Source organism: Lathamus discolor, chromosome 5 (assembly GCF_037157495.1).
Source record: "Lathamus discolor isolate bLatDis1 chromosome 5, bLatDis1.hap1, whole genome shotgun sequence".
Taxonomy (NCBI): domain Eukaryota; kingdom Metazoa; phylum Chordata; class Aves; order Psittaciformes; family Psittacidae; genus Lathamus; species Lathamus discolor.
In genome coordinates, this window is record NC_088888.1 from 51,304,673 (window position 1) to 51,327,082 (window position 22,410).

General features: G+C 39.5%; 1 long non-coding RNA gene across 3 annotated transcripts; it reads left to right on the forward strand.

Moving 5' to 3' along the window:
• The first annotated feature begins 1,923 nt into the window (after positions 1 to 1,923).
• On the forward strand, positions 1,924 to 17,365 carry LOC136014323 (uncharacterized). Of its 3 annotated transcripts, XR_010612637.1 has the most exons (5): positions 1,924 to 2,278; positions 10,361 to 10,457; positions 12,341 to 12,453; positions 13,433 to 13,515; positions 17,317 to 17,365. It is a non-coding gene; the product is annotated as an uncharacterized LOC136014323 (long non-coding RNA). The 3 variants fall into 3 exon arrangements; XR_010612636.1 differs by lacking the exon at positions 17,317 to 17,365 and having other exon boundaries at positions 12,267 to 12,453; positions 13,433 to 15,701; XR_010612635.1 differs by lacking the exon at positions 17,317 to 17,365 and having other exon boundaries at positions 13,433 to 15,701.
• Positions 17,366 to 22,410: the final 5,045 nt, after the last annotated feature.

Consider the following 22,410-nt stretch of genomic DNA (forward strand, 5'->3'; position numbering starts at 1 on the left):
AAATGCTTTCAAAAAGGAGCTTTCATGATTTTTGCTTTCACAAAGATCCTATGAACTCTATAAAACATAAACAATACCTCATAATGAAGCACTGTTATTTCAAAGTTGACATCACATCTGACTCAAAGTGTGACTTTTTGATTGGGATTAAATTCAGTTTATTTAAAGGTTTTAGTATAATTCCTTAGTTATCTAGAACACAAGATAAATATAACAAACATAACATTTATCTTATAACTAAAAATGCCGATAAGAATAATTTAGATAGCTAAGACATATATTTCATTCTTAAATTCTTTTATTATACATCTGAGAGCATTTTGTATATAGAAAGGTCACCATTATACATGTTAAGATGGTCAGCACTCTCTTGTTTATATGGGGGTTTGTACAGTTCAGAGGGAAAAATAATGAAAAAAAATCACACCCAGATGCCTAAAAATCAGCAAGTCAGGACCTATACATGAAAAACACATCTTTGCACTGACTTGCTTTCAGAATAATTTGAGAATGTTCAACTTAGATTACTGAGAACACTGCTGAAGTCTCATGAAAATAAAGCCTGGCTTCAAGTACTCTGATGGTTAAAAATGTGCAAATCTCCAAGCAGCAGTTTTTAGTTAAAGCTCAATCCAGCTGGTAGCTCTGGCTGTCTTCAGCTTATATTTATACCTGGATTTACCCTGCATGTTAGGAGAAGTGCTGTGGTGGACAAAAATGACCTTTCATAACCCACGTATTAAGCAAATGAATGAATCTTTACAGAATGAATCTTTACAGGGCCAGGATTGTATTTCTGGGTTTGTTGAAGGTTTCTTAAACTGTGCTATGGAATCCTAGCGCTGTCAAAATACAAACATAGAGAGACAGCCTCACATAATAATAGACCCCATAAAATTAATGCTACACCCCAGAATGAATCACTTTCAACTGTGGAGTGACTTGGTGGTGAAAATTTCCAAGTTACATAACTACCCAAGACTTCCCTTAAGTATCTGGGGTCAGTTTTAATACTCATATCCCAGGAAAAAATCCTTACATCTCACCTCATCTAATTACTCAATTGTTCAGTTAATCAAATAACAAGTATCTAATGTGTTTGCTATAATATCTTTTGCTGAATTACTAACAAAATCCTTACAATGAAGTGAAAATGATATGAGAAGAAGTCAATGCTTTATAGCAGTATGTGAAGTGTTTACTTCCTTGCTAGTGGGAACAAACTACAGTACAATTAAAATACAGGGCTACTTCAACCAACTACTCACATGGTTCCTCCCAGGAAAGAGCCTATCTGGACCTAAATTTCCTAGTGGATTCTCAACATGTAAAAAAAGCTCTGAAATCCATTGTCCGAGTATATTCTAATAACTGGTTATGATTATTTTCTACTTGTTAAATCTGTAACATAAGCAAAGAAAGGAAGAATTTTGTAAGTAAATAACACATTGAGACTAACAAACTGAATTCATTATAACCTCAAGCAGCTAAACCTGTGATTAAGTTCCCCTGTTTTTGAGGGCATCACCAGCTTATGACTAAGCATTGGCTAGCTTAGCACCCAGATTTTATGCTCATAGTTCAGATCTAAGGTCATTTGCTATCCAAAAACACTGTCTGAGGGTTTTTTTGCTTATTCTCTTCTCATAAATACTAAAAAAGTGAAAGAAAATAGTCTATATTTCAGTGTATTTTTTAAAAAATGGTAATTCAGATAAGACTACCCATAACAAACCATAGGTCTTTGCTTCTGTCTTCTACTATACATACGCAAATATAGAGCCAGACAATAAGGGGTTAAGTAGTAGTGATGCAGATGCAGCTGGGCAATGTTACACTAAAGAGACCAGCTGATGGGCATAAAAGAGGATTAGAAAAAGGAAAAGGAAATAGATGAAGCTGGATTGAGTGCTGGCAGGGAGAGTCTGGATTTTTGTTTAGGCTTTTGTTGGGAGCTCAGATAATTGAGTGAGTTTAGATTTGTTTGTTGACTACTTCCTGTGCTATTTTTTTAAATTATTTTTAAATTTCAGAAATCTAGAAAACCTAGAGTTGTGAAAGTGTGTTGATAAATATATACTGCAGTGTGTAATTATGAAGATAAATCTTTGTAAGTAGGGTTTTCTAGGTCATAGGTGGTAGTGATAGTGTGTTAGTCTGATACAGAAGGACTGTAGTAATACGAGGCTGATGTGTCCTTCACCAGAACAATGGTGGGGAAGTAAAATGGAAGATCTAAGACCACAGAGAACCTGGCAGGAATTTTAACAGCATTCAGGTAACCATCTCTCTCTTCAGATACCTGTCTGCCCCTGAAATTTTAGGGGGGATAACTTAGTGAGTAGTTCAGTTAAAGAGTTTGTGGGTCACCTTCTCCTTTTCCATAGGAAGGAAGAAGCTTGCTGGGAATACTGTGCCATGTATTTTTGTTTGATTGCTGAATTTTAGTTTGGGTGAGGTGCAGAAATGGGGAGAAATCTAACACTTGCGTAAGTATGTTGTCTGGGTTCTGCTAATCCCAAGTGTAGCTATACTCTTTCTTCCAAATATTAACTGATTTGACGAAACCCAGGGCTTTTGCAGTGTATCAGTATGAAATGGAGATGCTCTTGACCTAGTCTCATTCAGGCCCTGCTAGCTGCTCGCAGGAGAACCAGTCACAGCTTCTGTGTCTGCATTTCTTCTCAGGTGGGCTTTGCAGCTTTATTGTTGAAGTTATTTTTTAGATCAGGGTCTGTGTGCTAGGCTGAAAGTAACAGAATGCGCTACCTTGCCTGAACAGCAGGCTTCTCTTAACCTAATTCTAGGTTGGTGGATCTAAATAGACCTGGTGGTTGGAGGGAGCTAGACTTGCTTATCACCTAGAGGTAGTACAGTGGTGGTACTAGGGTATTGCGTTCTTGCCATCCTTCTATCCCTCAACTTTAAAAAAATGCTGTGTGGCTGCATTTTTTGAAAAACAGTCCTATACCAGTGTTACTAATATGAAAGACTTGCAGGTCATCCAAAATACTTAAAAAACCCAAACAAACAAAAAACTAACCCAAAACTCCAAAGGCCCAAACTCCAGAACTGGTGGAATTTTTTGCTCTTGTCCCGTGTCTCTCATCACAAGGAGGCAGAGTAATCTTTCTATTTCGTAGAGGTTAATCTTGCCTTCAGACCAGAATTCATAATGCCTTGTCCCCCAGAGAGTCTCTAACTGTGCCTGCACAGGCAGATTACAAGTGTGAAAACCCTTCCTTGGCAATGGGGCCAACAGGGGTCACTGGGATGTCTGAACTCCAAGCCTTTCAGTGTAGCTGTGGGTGCTCTCTGACATACTGTTTTTAGGTAATTTCCAAGACAAAAGGGAAGAGGTAACTTTAGCTGGATCAGGCCGCTGTAAATGGCCAGGAACAGCTCTAACAGCTTGGCTGACTGGACTTGTATCTGCATGAACAGTTCTTGGCACTGATATACTAGTATAGATATGCCCACGTAATTGCAGGCACAGACTTTGGAGTCCTCTTGCACTTTGTCTACATAGTTCTGGTATTTCCTAACCCTGCACAGGTGTGTAATTTGGGGCAAGCAAATTCAGTGTAAATGAGGCTGACCTGCTTTAGCCTCTCCCTCGCAACAGAAGCAGTGTCTGCTATTACATTATGCTTTTTAATCCTGGAGTTATGGATGCTGTCTTTGGCAAGACCACTGAGATTCAAGGGACTGAGACAGAGCAAACTTCTGCGGGCAGCTACCTGCTTGTGGCATGTTAACATGAAAAGCTACAGCTGACTGATGTCCTGGACTTGCGCACTGGCTTATTACACAGTTTGTGAGAGGTGAGAGAAATGAGCCTGTGCTTTAAATCCATCTGGAGTTTATATCCCAATTCCCCCTTACTCTGATAACTCAGTATTTATTACAGGCCTAATAGTCCTCCTGTTCTGTGGCTTCTTCCTGAAAGATCATGAGACTACGTAATGGTGCTGCAACGGGGATATTCTCATCTACCTCTGTTACTCAGCCCTTTTCAGCTAACTCTTTGAGACTGCACTTACCATTTTCCCACAGGACAGCATTTAATTGCTCCTTGACTGACCTTCTGCCTTGTCCCAACAACTTTGCCCCTGAGGTCATTTCTCCAATTCATTATTCTTGGTGGAGGAGAAAAAGGTCCTTCTTAATGTCTAAGCTTCTCTCCCTGTTATTGTAGAGCTGATTAAGGGAGAATGATTTAGAGTTATTTACCACAACCTTTAAAATATCAGGTAGCAAAGTGTTCCCTGAAAAGAACGGCTTGAAAACCCTTCCACCACTCTGTGCTCAGAAACGCTATCTTTCATATCCAGAAATATGTTAAATGTGATTTTTTGGCAGAGACCTAAATATCGTGCTGGATTATTCAGCATTGTCATCTTCCTCATGGCACCATTTGCTTTAGAAGCAAAAAGGCAGTAAAGCCCATTCAAATACATGTTCTTTACAGGAAAAAATAACTGCTTTGTAAGGCAATGCATTTTTAATGGTTTAGAAAGCCTACTAGTTGATCATACAGATTATTGATGTTTATAGTAGTCTGCTGAAATTGAGTGATGCTGGTCCATGCCTTAAGAATGATAATTAAGGAAAAAGATAAGTCGGCCTCTGCATAGAAATAATAATTTCCACATAAGTGGTTCTCTGTAAAGCTTCCTTTTCATACACTCCCATCCTGTTCCGTAGCTTTGGGTTCATAAGATACTTTTAAAATAAGCATGGAACATGACCAGAGCAAACCACCTGCAATGTTAATGTATTTTACATGCAGTCTGTTTTGTCTAGTGCTGGTGTTCATTTGTCGGGTGGGATGGCATCAGCTTTTTCCTTTAAGGGAATTTTCTTTCCAACTTTGCCCATTTGGGCAGCTTTCCTTTTATAAATACATCACTCATTGGAAGTTTCAAGGCAATATTTGTAAAAGGTCTTCCAAATAATGACGAATGACTAAAATGAGCATTAAAAATATATAAATTTGATAACTATTCATCAAGATTACAAACTAGAAGTGTATTTCCTCCAGCTAATATGTGGAACACTTCACCCTGACATAGATAAATCGTGAATCAGCCAAGGGGTTACTTAGGGCTTCCAGTTTGTATGAGGTCAGCTTACTAAAGGCTGGCTTTCTGAAGAAATATGGGTGTAGGGGCAATTTCTTTTTTAAATGATAACAATTAACTCCGTGGCTGAACATAACAGCAGGAAAAAAACACCTATTTTTCCTTGTGTCCCAATGAAACCTGTTCCTACAGTCTTCTCTCTCATTGTGAGGAAAAAAAGAAGACCCAGAAAAAGAAAAGAAGGAAGATTTCTCTCAAGTGCAGGGCTGAGATCTGTAAGAAAAAACCCTTCCTGTGAGCAAGTGAAGGGGGTGGAGATGTACGCTAAAATAAACAACTATGTAAGATCTAGTGTTGGATGTACTGACAAGGCTGCGGGCACTGGCTTTAAAACGTTTCATCCCGAGTATCCAGTGTCTCCCAGAAGGACGTGCAGTAGGAGGAAGTGTGAGGTTAAGAATTCAGGGAGATTGGACAGATAGTCAAAAGGCTTGGGTTAGACAGTCTGAAATTCATTATGAGAGTGTATCCCAGGGGTCACCACAAACATCCTATAAACACCAGTGAACTTTTCTGCAGTACAGGGCTGCAAGAATGAGTGTGGTGTGTCATGAGATGTCTCCTCCTCTGCGCGCACGTACCAAGGGGAAGAAAGAGGGAGATAATGATGGGCACTCTCTGAAGTGGTTAGAAACGCAGCTTCCTAATCTACTTTTAAATGTCTCCAAACTCATTAGCAAATATGATCTGACTTCCCGTAAGTCGCTAACGTTCTTTAAATTATGCTTCCATTTAAGTCAGGGTCATGAATACCTCCAAGTTGAATAATCAGAACTCTTCAAATTTCTGTCTCAGTAATCTAGCAGGAACACACATTTACACACGTGTACACTGATACCATTTCAATGATTATGAGTGAAAGAAAACACACAAATACAAAAAATATATGGAACTGGGGGTGAAAGAAAGGTCATAGGTGGAGGATATAAAATTCAAAGCAAGATTATTGTGTATTTTAGTAAATTTTTTATTACCATGTCCTATCCCCTTCAGAAAGGTTTCAAAGTGACTCAGTGAAAAAGAAATTAGTTGCCTTAAAATCTCACAGTGAGGTAACCCTGCAGCATAAGCAGATCGTCCCAACAAAATTTGTGTGCAAATCCTGGCTTGAGTGTATGTGATGTCTTTGATTCTGAGCACCTGCCTCAGCTTCTTTTCAAAGAGTTTTGGGTGTTTCAACTTCCTCTTACCCTTGTTTGTAATATTTTTAATTTGCATAGGTGTGTTACATGTTAAACAATTATGCCTCAATGCTGAAGTGGCATGGGAAATATCAATGGAAGAAATGTATTCTAAAAAATGAAATGGCTGTTCTGTAGTCCATGTAGCATATAAGCTTCAAATCACCTGAGCTTTAATCTTGAGGGCACTTGGTACAAAGTTATGCTGCTGAGTGCAGTGGGACGTCTTTATCTCTGAAAATAGTGTAAAATGTGCATGAGTGCTTGTAGGACTTGGGTCTAATATCGGAAAGCTCTTTTGCAGCCACAAACCTGAGAAAATGTGATGGAAAATGAGTTCATATCACATTTGATTAGGTCTGAGTTGCATGCCACTAAGAATGTTCCTCTTGCGACAGTCTGCCAATTTGTTGTCATCTTGTACAGACTTTTCATCTGAAAGTTCAGTTTTGCAAGTACAAGATGTGGGAGCTAAGATGATATATTGAGGCATATAAGTAATCAGGAAAAAATGCAGTTCAGCCCATGTATTCTTTGGAAATATGTATAAATATTTACAAATTATAGAGTTAAATCCAGCTCATTTTGTAAATGAAGGGATATTCTGCTTTTTTTTATGGGAAGCATCACAATCCAGGAAGCATGGGAGAATAAGACATGAAATCTTTTCCAAGGGGCATTCATAAGCTCTCATAAAATCAAGCATCATGCAGACTTCAACCTTTCTCCTATTTTCATTGTGTGCACGCCTACGCATCCATGAGTTTGTGGAAGCAGCTCTCATACCAGAATGGGGTTTTTTTTCCTTTTTTGCGTTTACCAATTACTTTGTAAACAACTTGAAGAGATTGGTGAGGGACTGCTCTGTAGAAATGATAGCACATCTGCAGCACAGGCAGTTAAAGTCAACAATTAATTAATTGTTAAGGGTTCTGTTCATCCAAACGTTTGGCTCTGTATTTATTGCATGATTCATGGCTTGTGATCCCTGGTTTCCAGAGAGCTCAAAGTCTGGTCCTCCATTTCAGCCCTTTCCCTGCTGCCCATTTTACCCTTCGCTGTCTGCACCCCTCTGTAGAGAGGTGAAACCATATTCCTCATAGGGTAACGGTGCTCCATGGCCAACAGCCCATCCATACAGTGTGCAGACCCACTGAGCATGTTCAGTAAACACTGGCAATATTCCTCTGAATCCTTGCCCGGTGGCAGCAATTCACCAATCGAACGATAGTTACAAAGCAAACAAGACAGAAGGAAGCACATGCAATCATCATTAGTGTAGTTGGGTTTTGGTAGATTAGACTTTAAGATTTTGGTTTAAAACAGTGGCTGTCAGTTGTAAAAAAAAAAAAAAACAAACAAAAAAAAAAAAACCCAACCAACCAAAACAAAAAAAAAAACCCAAAAAAAAAACATTATATCAACTTGCATGAAGTTCCTCAGTGTTGTGGTCAAGGGAGGCTGTGGCAGTCTGGGAGGCACTTCATGTCCCAGTTTGATTCTTAGCCCCCAGATAAGAAATGTCATAGTGATTTGCTCCAGTTGCCTCCCAGGGAAAGATCTACTATCTTCCAGAGTATATGGGTTAAAGAGAGATCATTACATTTACAGTGAACCCAAATCATTAGGTCTTAAGTAAATTCTTAGAGGAAAATCACTTTTAAAAAGGAGTGCCAAAAAGAAAATGAATTGCTGAAACAGTACCTAGAGATAAAACATTATTTACTCATTAATATTTTTGTTGTTACCAACTTGAAAAGCTCCCTTGGAATATAGCAGTAGAATATTAAAAGTGTCTAGCAAATTAAGAAGTGCTATCACTGAATAATTAAAGTTGTCACTGAAGAAACAAAATGTAAAACCATAAACAAACCTTGAACAAACAAGAAATAATGAATCTGTGATGATAAAGAACCAAAACATCTGATATCTCTGCCAGAAAGCTTCTACAGATGTGTTCTGATGTATGATAAGAAGAAATAACATTTTGGAGTCACAGGCCCTCAGTGAGGTTCCTGCCTTCCACTGTGGTTAAGTCACAGGGAGGTGCAGCCAGCTTTGCTCCTGTTGTTGGTCTTAACAGCCCTCCTGGTGAATTGCACAGATTTTTGAGGGCTGTTTCTGGTGTGTGTGGCAGAATCTGATTCAGCTTTGCAAATGAAGTGACAGAGAGAAAGCTGTGTTATTTTTTGTTTCCTTGAGGTACTCCATTTCCAGATCCAGGCTGCTTCTGAAAGCAGCTGTAAAACAGAACCCAAACTTTGCCTGAGTAATCCAGTTCAGATGTCACCAATGGGGAGAGACTAATTGGCTTGGTATATCTTTTTCATCTTGAATTTCTGTGTCTGGAGGGGACAAAGATTCTAGTGAAAAGATTAATATCATAGCTCATAGAAAAGTTCTTCTCACCCTTTCTTCAAGCACATTCTTTCAAGCTCAGCTTCTAATTTACACCTAGTTTCCACATGACAAATGTCACTAAGCTGCATATCCACAGGTAATGGCCCGTTGTCATTAGTCCAGGCATTCTATTGGAGGTTTTCATGGGTTAATAATGGTAACTTCGTAAGGCATTTCCTAAATTCAAAATCCAGTTGCTTCAGAATCAGGTGGTGGGTTCATATACGAAGATTCATCGCAATGATATTAAAAAAAAAAAAAAAAAACCAGAAAAAATGTAAGTCATCTTGTTTGATTTGTAAGACATTAATAGGGCTGACTGCGGATGCTCTACCTTTTCCCCCATATCTGCACAGTTTTTCTTATGGCAGGACACACAAGAAGTCTAAAATAAAAAAATACCTGGCTGGCTGCTGCAAAGATCATTTATCAAGAGAAGAATGTTGTGGAGGGAAACTCTGACCTCTAAACCTGCAACAACAACAAAAGCCAGTGTTTTAAAAAGTTATTTTGAAGCCTGAATAAACCTTGACAGACTCCCCTTAAACTTCTTTTACAGCGATTAATTTTCAACCAGGGAAATATTGACTCTGAGAGAAAATGAAAATATTTCCATCTTCTTTCTCTGTAGCACTGCATTATAAGATCATTTGACCTACTAGATAGAGTGGAAAATCACTATCAGTCTTAATGTTATTTGGTGGATCAGGTTTCACATCTCTCTCCCTCTGTTTTCCTTTGCTTCCCCTGTTTCAGCATGTCATCTTCCTGGCTCTCTCCCCTTCAGCCCGGCTGGAGGAGGCAGAGCCCTTGGTGCTTGGGTTGCCTGGCAGGGCAGGGTGGCTGCCCTTTTTGTGGGATGGTTGTGAGGATACTGGGGGCAGTCTCATGGAAGGCCATGAGACAAAAATCCACCTTGCCCAAGATATTAAACCATGATTATGGTTGCTCAACTTCACACTGGTTATATTCCCTCTCTGTGTGGTAAGGAGCTGTCTATTTAAAAAAACACAGAATGTTAAGTCCCACTGAAAGTCTTCCTCATGAGGGAGCCACACAATATTTCCTAGAGAGGCTACAGCTCTTTCATTTGCAGCCTGTGTGTGTATCCTATTTGTTTGACTTCATATACAGGGGGACAGAGAATCTTCTAAAGCAAATATAGATTTCATCCTTGCAGTTTCCAGCAGATTAGCCAATTCAAACAAGCTGAAGAGCAATTAAGAAAAAAAGAAAATCTAACTCGGATCTCTGTACCAAGAGAGACCTAGAGAAAACATCACTCAACCCCACAGAATATTCTCCAAACTCCCCTTGGAAGGATATGAAATGCAAGTTATCTATAGTTCATTGCTTTAGTAAAAGTGGTTGTAAAGCTACTGTTTGTCACTGCCCTGAGGATTTGCCTCACCATGCTTCCTTCCTGCAGAAAATCTCTGAAGGAAAGAATTACTTGGTTTTGTATGAATCAGGAGAAAAATGGGAGTTAAGGAGTTGTGTAAAGGCAGAAGGTACCAGTTGTCAATAGATCCTAAGTGAATGATATATTTAAACCTCCGCAGCACATGTAATTGCCGTCCAACTGAATTCATTTGTAGATAAGTACATAGAAAAATAAATAATCTTCTCTTACAGAATCCTTCCAGAGGGTGAGGTATTGAGTTCCTTTCATGGCTAGCAACCAAAGCAAGGCTTTCTGATGCTCATTTCTTCCCAGATTCAGGTCATTACGGTAGGTCACGATTTATGAAATCTTTCCTTTGGAGGATTTTATTACTAGGCTTCAAAGGAACAGCCTGTTCCTAGGCACTCTCATCCAATGTAGATGTGTTGAAATTGCATGTTTCTGACTGTCTTAAAATATTTCCTATAATTTCCTATAGATTACTTTATAATGGCACATTTATTGTATTTCTGTTTGTCATGACTTATGACTTAGCTGAAGTGACATTCTTAGCAATTTGAAGAATAAAAGAAAGTTTGATGGGTTTTATTGTGCAGTTGCCACAGTAGGCATCAGGAGTTTAAAACGGTAACTGCACATTGAAAGGTGAACAGCCAAAGTGTGCATTACTGAGAACTTCTTAGCTGAAGTCCATTCATTGTAGTTCTGGTGTGCCAACTTAAAGATCAAAGTCCAAAGGTGCGAAATCTGTTAAATAAAAGCTGGATGAAATGAAAGCTTAAACTTTCCTGACATATAGAAATATACATTAAAAATGAGCTCTGATGATTTGGCTGTACGCTGCATAAGAATACATATATGAAGAGTTAATGAACTTGACAAGACTGAGTAAATATTTGTTTAGAGTCACCAGCAGGCCCCAAGCCAAATTCTTTTAGGCCTATTAGCCAGACTGAACCACTGTGCTCACTCCTCTCACTTTGCTTTCCCCAAAGGTTGTTTCAGAAGAAGATTCTCTTCTCTTTTGACTTCTTGTAGGTTGCAGGTAGCAACTTCTGTAATTTCCCTTTGAAGGAAGAGGTAGCCAGCCCTCAAAGAAAGCCATGCTAGGACTAGGATCTGACCTAACCTTCATAAACATCAGTAGACATAATCCCTTCTGCTGCTAGCTGTCCCTCCACTGTATTTCAGTGTTTGATACCTTCAACAAATATGACCTTCTAATACCTTTCATGACCAGACACTGCAAGAGTCTTTCAGCTTTCATCTTGATTTGCTTTAAAGCTTCCCTATTCACACTTACAAAACTAAATAGGTGGGTTTTTTCCTAGTGAGTTTTCCCTTTTTTTCTGGAAGGAGCCAGAGCCTTCTACAGGAGAATAGGCTAGTGGCCACTGCTCTGTAATGGACCCCCTCAGTGTATCTTGGTTTTGTCCTGACATGGATTATGCAAGGGGAGAAATGTTTTATCTAAAACCAATTACCACAGAGTCTTATATTTTCTTGGATAAGGTTTCTTCATAATATATGAAACTGTCTGGCAATACTGTGTCTTAGTGGGAGTTTCAAGGTGAGACAGAGATGAATGAGGGTGGTCCTGCCAGATTGTACAGGGAATCTGAAAGGAAAAGGAGTTTCCTTTGAGATAAGAAAATCAGGGCATGCCTACTACAACTTTTCACTCTGCCTAGTTAGAGAGGGGAGCAAGGACTGGTCAAACCAGGAGAAACAATGAGGAAATACTCAGAGCCAGATACTGAGCTGGCAGAAACCAGCATAGGCCCTCTGGAGAAAACTAGTTGTTTTATATCAGGCCTGGATACAGAATTAGAATAGAATGCTTAGAACTGGGATTTACTATTGAAAATTGACAGTTTTGTGGGGGCAGGAGAAGAAGTCCTGCCAAATAATTCACAGAAAAAGATCAGGATAACTTGTGCTCTGAGCAGAGCCAAGCTGCACACATATTCTGCAGTTTCAGATGTGCCAAATTCTGGAGCTCTACATCTGCCATTTGCAAATGTCAAAATGCAGCAATGATGCTCTTTCTTAATTAGCTACTTACATGCTGAAAGCATTTGACAACTGATTTATCCTCGCAGTGGCTGATGGATTCATTATCTTTCTACCTCAAAGCCTCATGTTTTGGTAAGAGAGTGAATTACCTGGTTGGACCACATGGCAAGAGAGATATTCTTGTTTGGCAACAGGATGCTGCTGCTTCTGGGCTGAATATACCAGACCATGTCCTTAGTGAAGATGTCACATTCATGCACAAGCCCAGCTATGTTCACGAATTCTTAATACAGCCATAGCAGATGCTGTAAGTACCTGATGTGGAAAAGTAAGTATAGCCATCTCTCATGCATGTGTATTGCCCTTGTATGTTTATTGAAATAATCTTTGTTGCTCTTTTTAAAAATTAAGCACCTTTTATTGGGATAAGTAATAAATACTTTTTCATTAAGTTGTTAGAAAAGGAGTTACTATAGCTGGAGAAAACAGAAAAACTTTCAAACACAGAAGCTCTTCTTCAGCAGTGCTGAAGATGTATATCTGAGACAGACACAGCAGTCTCCAATTTATGTACAGGAAGTTAATGCCCTGTCTTCTGAAAGTTAAAACTTGCTGCCCACTTTACCTCTTTATGCCATATCTCTCTTCCAGTCTGTTCTGCTCCTGTCTTTGCTTCTTCTCTAGTACATATACTTTGCAGCCAGCTGGCCTCCCTTGTCCACCTTTGTTTCATATACATAGAACGCGCACAATGAAAAAAGTGCGATTTTCCCCTCAAGGTACCTAAAAGCCATACTCCAATGTTTGCAGTCTACAGAATGACTGCTATCCGAGAGTAGAGCGTAGTGTCTGTTCCTGCCTCTTTCATAAGCAGCTCAGCTTTCAGACAGACATCTTGTTGCATCTTCAGATCTGCATCTGTAGAAGCAGTTGAAACTCAGAGGATGCTGTTCCTTTTGCCAGCCAGTTTGTCACAAGTCCCTTGCAAGGACTTGTGCAATCTGTGTGCTGTGATTTTTTTTTTTTTAAAACTGCTCTATGACTTACTGCATTATTACTGCTACTGGCACTATTACAGGGATTATACAGTACATCCAAGGGCTCCAAACAGAAATAAGGGTGGGTTTTTTTTCAGTAGACGTTGCATAGATAAAAATGGAGATACAGAATACTGTAATTCCTTCATCTACTGAATAACAAGAGGAATAGCGTGAAGCAGTAACAAAGCAAATGCTATTTTCATAAATTATAATAATTGCCTTTCTTTTCTGATCACTTCTGTTGAGATATGTAAGCATTCTGGAATGAATGAGAGAGAGTGAAGAAGAATTTAATGAAGAAAACCTCAAGCTGTGAAAAGAGATACTGGGTATGTAACAAGGAAGATGAGGAACAGTGCAGTCCACTTTATCTGCATATGTTGCTCCTAAAGTTGCTTAGAGAGGCTGTGTTGACAAATATAAATTGCGGGGAAAAGAAAAAGGAAACAAATATTTATTTTATCCTATTTTCTTGTAATTTAAAATGAAACCTAATAGTGATGGAAAGGTTGAGGCCCAGCTGAACTGTGACAACATGTCTTGTGTTTTCAAGGGTATATCTCCAGTCTCAGGCTGAGGATGTTCAGTGTCACAGTAACAGGTCCTTCTAGGCAAGGCAACAAAAGGCTTGAATAATAAGACAAAATGAGAGAAGAATGTGCAGCATTGAGATGTCTACTGACTATCCCCTCTGCTTAGGAGAGGAGGATGCATGAGAAGGGGAAAGACAAGGGAAGGCAAAGTAGAGAACAGAACGATTGGTTTCTCCTCCTCCTCCTCCTGGTAGGGGTAGTGTGGGGGAAAACAGAATAAGCATGCATAGTAAAGGAAGAATAAAAAGCCAAGGGGTGTCACACAGGAGGAATAAATTTAAACATGGGACAGCTGTAAAACCAAAAAAAAGAAAACCAGGGCCCTTGAAGTCAACAAGGCTTAAGATGACCATTACACTGGCTGTGCTGTCCTGCCCAAGAGGGTGAGCCCACAGTTGTCAGTGTGTTTTTCTCCTACAAAGCAATTCCTCCAGCAAAGCCTTTATTTACTACTCTCTTAAACCATAAGGAACCTGAACTATGTCATTTCTACTTGCTAATTTAACCACACTAAGTTCACAGAAAGCATTTTGTATGAGGGACATGACCTGGCTTGTTAGCACCACATGTTGTAAGATACAGAAAAGGATCTTTCATACTTCAGAAGTCTTATTTCTCAATTGCCGGTCTTTTACTTTTTAACTTCTTTGCCGTTTTGAATGGATTTCAAAACAAATCAACAGACACATAGAGTCTTTGGTTATTTTTGGCCAGAGTTGGATAAATGAATAGTCCAGAAAGTTTCTGACATTGTGCCAAATGTCTATGTGCCTAAAGTTTAAGAGTCATGTTTTCCAGGAAACCTTGAAGTTTGCCGAGATTTATGTTTTTGATATTGTCATCCATTACTGTATTCAAAGGAGTTGTCTGCATAAAGGTTGATAGAGGGCAGTCAAACCTTTTGCACTGAACAAATTATATCATTAGGTGTCTGCCTGTGGGTCAACTTGTTCTCAAGCCCCAAAAACTAAACACAGCTGAGATCTAAATCCCCTGACAAATGAAGGCTGTGAGCAAGGATCATGAATAACATATGGCAAATGGAATTTCCAAACACCGCACTGCCATACAATATACACCTGATAAATGGTTGTCTGCAGTGATGCTGTTGAAAAAAGCACTTGATGCAAGCCTCATGCATGGCAGAGAAACATTAATAGAATTTTACAAGACATTTCAAAGCTGGCAAGGCATTTATCCAAATGCGTTGTCTGGTCCTCCCTTCCCTGAGTAAGGACAGCGTCCTTGTTTTCCTGTACATGGGAACAAAAAGAGGTAGTAATTTGACTTGTCATGCTTGAAGCCTGGGGGGTAAGAAGTGATCAAAAAACAATACAAGACAGAATTGTGGTAGAGACAAGAAAGAAAGGAGAATAAAAGAACAACAAAATATTACTCAGGATCAACATTTTGGTGTACTTGCAGCCAGAAAAAATTAAAGATTACATAGAATTGTCCTAGAAAACAGCAAACAATTTCATCCCGTTAAATAAAAATGTGAACACAAGAACCAATTTCCCTGGCCATCTATAAAATGTAGCACACTCTCGGTCAATTTGAAGATGCACAGCACATAAAACAACTGGGTTTTGGCAAAAAACTTAGTGGACTGCCACATCTAGCCCCGTCCAGGCAGCATAACAACCTCAGAATTAAAATGTGGCACAAGGAAAACACTCAGAAAGTGAAAAAGTAGTCTTTTGACCAGACGCAGATTCATATCTCAGTTAAAATGAATCGTATGTTGTTTTTGTTGTTGGGTTTTTGTTGCCTTTTTTGTTTGTTTGTTTGTTTTTTGTTTTATTTTGGTAGTAATTTCTGGAGTTGTTAATAACCTTAATATCCTTTGGAAATTTATTTCTCTGACCAGTGAGCAAGAGCTTCTCCTCAGCGTAACCTGTTAAGCAACCTCCAGCCAAACTATATATATATATATATATATATATATATGCATTTGTAACAACAACCAATAAAGCTAGCCAAATAGGTTCTTTTCAGAAAAGGTGTCAAGTAAAATTAATATTTTTTCATTTAATTAAAGTAATTTTTTTAGTTAAGAAAAAAAAAAAACCTGTGGGATGATGTTTCATTTTTTAAATTCTGTCTTCTCTGCACTTTGTTTGGAAACAGTTTCATTTTAAACATGAACTAAATATAATATTTAGAAAGTAAATAATGCCAGGAAGTGAAAGCAGCCTGTACACCTACTGACGTTATTTTTTTTTAATGCAAAAAATGTTCAATTTTTTCATACAGTCATAAAAGCAGAAAATAGGAATTCCTTCCATATTTATACCAAATTATCATTGTTTTCTGAATGTATCAATGCCCCTTGAAGAAGGTTTCTCACTTCTTTAATAGAACAGGAAAATAGTTGGATTTACTTCTAAGCTTCACCCCTGTTTTTCATAACCCTGTAACTGTTGCATAAACACAAAGTGGCAGAAGGCAGAAGCGGTGGGGAAGGGTAAGAGAATAGCTTTTCCTTAAGACAAAATCGCCACCAAGAATGCAGGGAAAAGAACTGTACATCCACGGGTCACCTATGACAGCTAGAACAGGCCACTTAACTAAGGTTAATGGCTTAAAACAGCGGTCATATAGCAAGAATCATCATCGCTGTGAGACCCAAGTTACAAGTCTGACTGTTAGGTGTCAAGTTCAACTCTCACAGATTGTCCAGTGTGGTCTGAGAGCCAAATGTTCAGATGTTCATCCACACACAGAATAATGCACATGTCACTCAGGGTCTGTGCTTGCTCAGACAACACCTCCATTAAAGCTTCAGGAGAGAGATTTTCCTGCTTGAAGGTCATGTGGAGTCTATAGTCAGACTGGTGTGTAGTTCGGGGGACAGTGAAGCACAGCACCATTCACAAAAGGTAATGTGTTAAGAAGGTAACAGTTTAAGATTCACTAATCATGAACCTAAGGCTGATAATTAGTGCTGCTACTAACTTGTACAGTTTCAATTAGAGTGCATGGATGTGCAAGTCAGAATTGCTTGTGGAAATCCTACAGTCTGCATTATGCAGGAAATTAGATTAGATGATTGTAACACTTCCTTCATGATAGAAAAATTCATGACACTATTATATGTTTTGTTAAATTAGGCTCCAAGTGATAGAATAAAATTAACAGATTTCTGTATTTCTCTAGGTGGTCCATTCATAATATGGGAATATTCTTGTTTCTTTGCTCTGATCTGCTTATACATGCAATATGTGTGTGTGTGCATGGATAAAAAAATAACTTTATTCTCAGGCTGATTGCTTTAAAGTTCCATAGAAGATTGAGGGAATACTCTTCACATACTCATTTTGTACCTAAAACTAATTCTTAATCAAATTAGCCATTCTAAAGAAAAAAAAGCAGACCTTTGCATTTCAGCAGGGCAGCTCACATGAGCAAACCTTTACAAAACTGGACTCTAAACGTTGCTTAGAGTTGCAAAGAAGCTTAAGTGCTGAACAGTTCTTCTGTGCATGTTTCTTTTTAGCCTGTTCCTGGCTCTATACCATTACGTTTTCTTTGCAGGAAACATCTATGCTAAACATCACTGTCAATTCCAAGACAAGAGACACATTCAAAAGCACATGGAAGCTTTTTTGTTGCCATAAGTTGCCCGCAGAGGGTCCATTCATTCTGTTTGCTTGTTCCACTGTGTAATAGCTCAACTCAAGTATCAACAAGATAAGCTTTTAAAAGCAGAATATTCCCAGCTGTTGTGGTCAGGCAGCAGCAGCAGGTTCCTATCTGAGGACAGCAGAACAATCCAGTGCACTCGCAGTGATGGCAGTGTCGAGGGGAAGCATGTGTTCTCTGTACACAGTAGCGAAGGGTCCAATAGACAGCAATTAGCACCAGCAGAATGAAGATGAACGGTCATATACATAACCTTAATAAAAATGTCACAGAAGAGAAATCTCACACCATATGGATCCATGCTGAACCTTTTTTCCCCCTTTTCTTTAAGGAAGAAGACAGCTCCATTTCTTTATCGTCTGTTGCATTAATTTCTCTCCCTAGTTTTTTGCAGGTTTTTTGCTCTATAATAAACTTGGGGCTGCTGTTTCATGTGATAACAAAGGAAAACTACATTTTCATTTCTGTATTTTTATATACACACTCCATCTCAGATTTCTATCAAAAGTATCTTCATCAGCCTTGGCAATCTAAGTAGATTACTTGGATGTGATTAGATTCCATTTCTGTTCACTTTTTAAAAGAGCTCCGCTAGGGTTTGCAAGATGTTGTTTCTGTCAAATTAGCGTAACGTGGAAGTGGGTATTGCATGTTCTCAGGTCTGCTATTTGTGTTTTGGACATGGCAAAGATTATAAATTTCATCGTTATAAACATCATTGTTAAAAATAATAGTTTTTAAATTATTTTGGCCAAAAGGGTTTGAAGGAAGAAGCTGCTTTGATGTTATCTTAGTGATGTCATTTTAATTTTTCCACCTTGAGATAAAATCCAAAGATTAAGAGGAAAATGATGAAAGGATGCAGGAACATAAATAAAATTTTTCCTGAAAGGGTGATGTTACAGTTTTGTGCTATTTTTTCAAGTTGTTTCTTCATCATTCACTAATCAAAAGAGAACATTATCAGTGCCTTACAAGTTCCATTTGACTTTCGAAAACAATGTCTTGATCCTTTTTGCCTTTTATCTACTTCCAGTAATGAATGTCCTGACCTTAGAAGGTAGCTGTGAATTTTGTTGATTACATTAACAGAAGATAGAGCTGGAGAGGACCTCACAAGGCCTTCTACCACTACACAGGTTTGGCTATTCAGAGTTGGAGAAGTTTGCCAACCGTATCCTGGGCTGCATCAAAAGGAGTGTGACCAGGAGGTCGAAGGAGGTGATCCTGCCCCTCTACTCTGCTCTTGTGAGACCTCACCTGGAGTAATGTGTGCAGTTCTGGTGTCCTCAACATAAAAAGGACAAGGAACTGTTGGAACAAGTCCAGAGGAGGGTCAGGAGGATGATCAGAGGACTGGAGCACCTCCTGTATGAAGACAGGCTGAGAAAGTTGGGGCTGTTCAGCCTGGAGAAGAGAAGGCTGCGTGGAGACCTCATAGCACCCTTCCAGTACCTGAAGGGGGCCTATGGGGGTGCTGGGGAGGGACACTTCATTAGGGACTGTAGTGACAGGACAAGACGTAACGGGTTAAAACTTAAACAGGGGAAGTTTAGATTGGATATAAGGAGGAAATTCTTTCCTGTTAGGGTGGTGAGGGACTGGAATGGGTTGCCCAGGGTGGTTGTGAATGCTCCATCCCTGGCAGTGTTCAAGGCCAGGTTGGACGAAGCCTTGGGTGGGATGGTTTAGTGTGAGGTGTCTCTGCCCATGGCAGGGGAGTTGGAACTAGATGATCTTAAGGTCCTTTCCAACCCTAACTATTCTATGATGCTATGATTCTAAGTTTGTCTGAAGGCCTTCAGTGAAAAAGGTTCCAACACCTCCATCCTTATCCTGGCATAAAATCTGACTGCTGTCATATTTCTAAAACTAGAAAGTTATTAAAATATTAAGATATTTTATCAGTCTCCCATTTTGCAAGTGAGGCTCATCTCTTGTTATATGGACATGGTGAGCAGATTAAGCCTTTCCTCTGTAGAGCTCCTTACATAATTGCAGACTGTTGTCATGTATTTCTCTGTCTTCTCTAGATTAAGCAAAATCCTTTCATGCTACCTCCACAGGCTCTGTATTCATGGTGATGTCTTCAAGACTTCTGATGATTTTACTTGCTCACTTCTGGACTCTATTGACTGGATTTGTAGCCTTCTCGAAGTATGGTGCCCATAACTGGACCACAGTACTCCAGCTGAGACCGTAGTGCTCAGGTAGGACAGGAGATTATTTCACATGTCTTGCAGACTACATTTCTGCAAAAGATGCATCGCACCTTTTTGCAATAAGCAAGAACCAACTTGCCATCTCCTGGCTCTATTAGTTCTCCAAGGAAAAACTTGACATCCCAATAAAATGACAGCCCATGACTTGAAAACACAGAGAGGACAGAGATGTGAAGAACACAACCATTTTACAGAGTATTCTGTCCTTTCAAAACTTAAGTTATATGAACTGTTTTACCAATGGGAGCATCCCTACTGAAGTCAGTGATCATGCTCATGTGTGCAAAATTTAGTTGTATAATTAATGATTGAAGGATTGGAGCCAACAGAGAAAACACAATACAAAAACCCAAATGGGAGTCTGGAATTCTCCTGCCTTTTTGCCACCCTCTCCTGCTAATCTGATGTAGAATTTCTAAGGACAGGAACATGAATGCACAGTGAGGCCCTGATCCAGTCCCTGGAAGATTTCTTGCAGGAATGCAAATCTAGAAAATCATTATCTTGAGAATAAAACCATCATTATCTCAGAGAACAAAGCAGAGCACAGAAATACCTGCAGACACACAAGCATGGACAAATGCTAGTATGAAATCTCATCTTCCTCCTTGTATCCCTAGTTTAGCTTTAGTGATGACAGCAAACCACTTACAGCATGCACAAAGCCATGCCTATCTTCTTTTAACTCTGCTCACTTGTACTCATACTGCCATATACCTCTCTAAACAGAGAGGAAACGGATACATGCTTAGAAAAATTGTCTTTGACAACTTTAAATAGAGTGAATAATGAATTGGTTCAGGCTCAAAATCCATAGCAGTCTCTCCCTCCCTTCCCCAACCCCCTGCTACACACTCCCTCTGTGATCTGAACATTAGCTCTCAGGGACTATTGACTTAACATGATTCAGGGGTGGCTGGTTTGCATCAATATTTCTAAAATCCCTCTTATTATCTTGCATATGTCAAAGTTTGATAAGAAGGAAAAAGGATGAAGCTATTTATAATTCAGAATGACTGATACCAAAAGGTATTTAAAACCAAATCACAGTAAGTCAGTTTACTTTTAAATCAACTTAAACAAAAGACACAGTTTGAAAACAATTAGTAAATCTGGCAAAATTAACTTTGACCTTACAATCTTACAAATGCCAACATAGCTTTTCTTCCAGTGTCAGTATACATGTGTGTCTGTGTGTGTAATTTCAGCAGTGCAGTATTTTCACAGCAAAAAGCCATACTGAGATTTAACTCTCAGGGAAGAATTATGCTTCATTGCTCAGGAGCTCCCCTTAGGGAATGTGCTATTTCATTGCTCTGTTATGTTGGAAATCCATCTGTACAGACCAGTCAGATTAGTGTTTCATTATTCTCATTACTTCTGGGAAGCAGACATCATCTCCCAGCCCAGGATTTCAGTCATCTTTACCACTCAGCTCACAGAGGAGGGTCTTTTTAGGCTTCTTCCTAATTTCACTTAGTCTTCCTCAAAAAAGGCGAGGTGAAAAATATAAACTCTCTACCTTACACCCAGCTTGGGAGAGGAGATTGTAATGCTTTGGTAAACACACAAAATATGTGCTGGTGAATGTTGCAATCTGCTAATCAAGGGGCAATTCCCTTTCCCCCTGAATTTACCAGTCCTTCCGTTGGCACATCCTTGCCACTTGATGCCTGGCCTTTTGTTTTCTTGTCCAGGACATCCACATCTTTCCCCGGTGAGAGCAGTTTGCATGTCCTCCCTCTAGAAGGAGACAGTCTTATCTGCAGTTTGAGCAGACCCAGAAGATTAGTCTGCATCTCATCTGAGCCAGCTTTTATCAGCAGGTGGGACCAGAGCGTTTCTTCCTTCCTAAGTGATCCCATGGTATCCCCATGGCAGCCCCTGCCACTGAGCTGCCATTAGACTGTAGGAGCTGAGGAAAGAGCTGGAAGGTCTCTTTTGAGCATCAAGATCTTGGGATCCTCCTAGCCATCTTCCTCAACAGATTGACTTGGCAGTGTCCTGAGCAGGCACATGCTGCCTTGCTGATCTCTCTATTGGGATATCCCTTTCTGATCCAATGTTTCGGTCATTCAGTTCTCACCACTGCCTTTGCCTGATAGAGGCCAGATATGTATTGTTCAGCTTTGGCTTGCTAGGTGAAGATCTGTAAACATGGTCCATTGTACTTTTCTCTCATTCAGTTATTTTGTTGTTCAGCCATCAAAGTGGAATAACTTGCTGGCGTTTCAGGGTCTCGGTTATTTGGGGTCTGGACTACTAGGTGACATACATTTATGCTTTCTGCAGTTCTACACAGCTATTTGTATGTTATTTGGACAATTTTAAGTTCAAGGACTGAGTCCATTCCCTCACAGGTTTTTTTCCCAGTTGGGATGGCAAGGCCTGGGCCAGATCAGCCCTGTTCTTGCTGCCTCCCATCTGCATGCCAGTTTTCCACAGTAAGGAGATATAGGATGAGAAGCCAGAGGGGCACCAAAGCAAACTCCTCAGTGGACGAGCTGGGGCCCAGATTTCTTGTCCTGCAGTGACACATGCCAGCATACAGGGCTTGAAAAAAACCCAGAAGCTATAGATGAAGTACCTAGGCTTGCTCTTCTTGCTGCTGTAGATAGCTGCTCCTGCTGAGCTTCTGCTACAGATACACAACTTGCTCCATTTCGCCTTCTCATCATGATCCTTTCCTGAAAGCTCCCAGCAGGAGCTCCCAGTCAATCCTTTTTTCCACAGGCTGCTACAATGTCTAAATGCTCAATGGAGT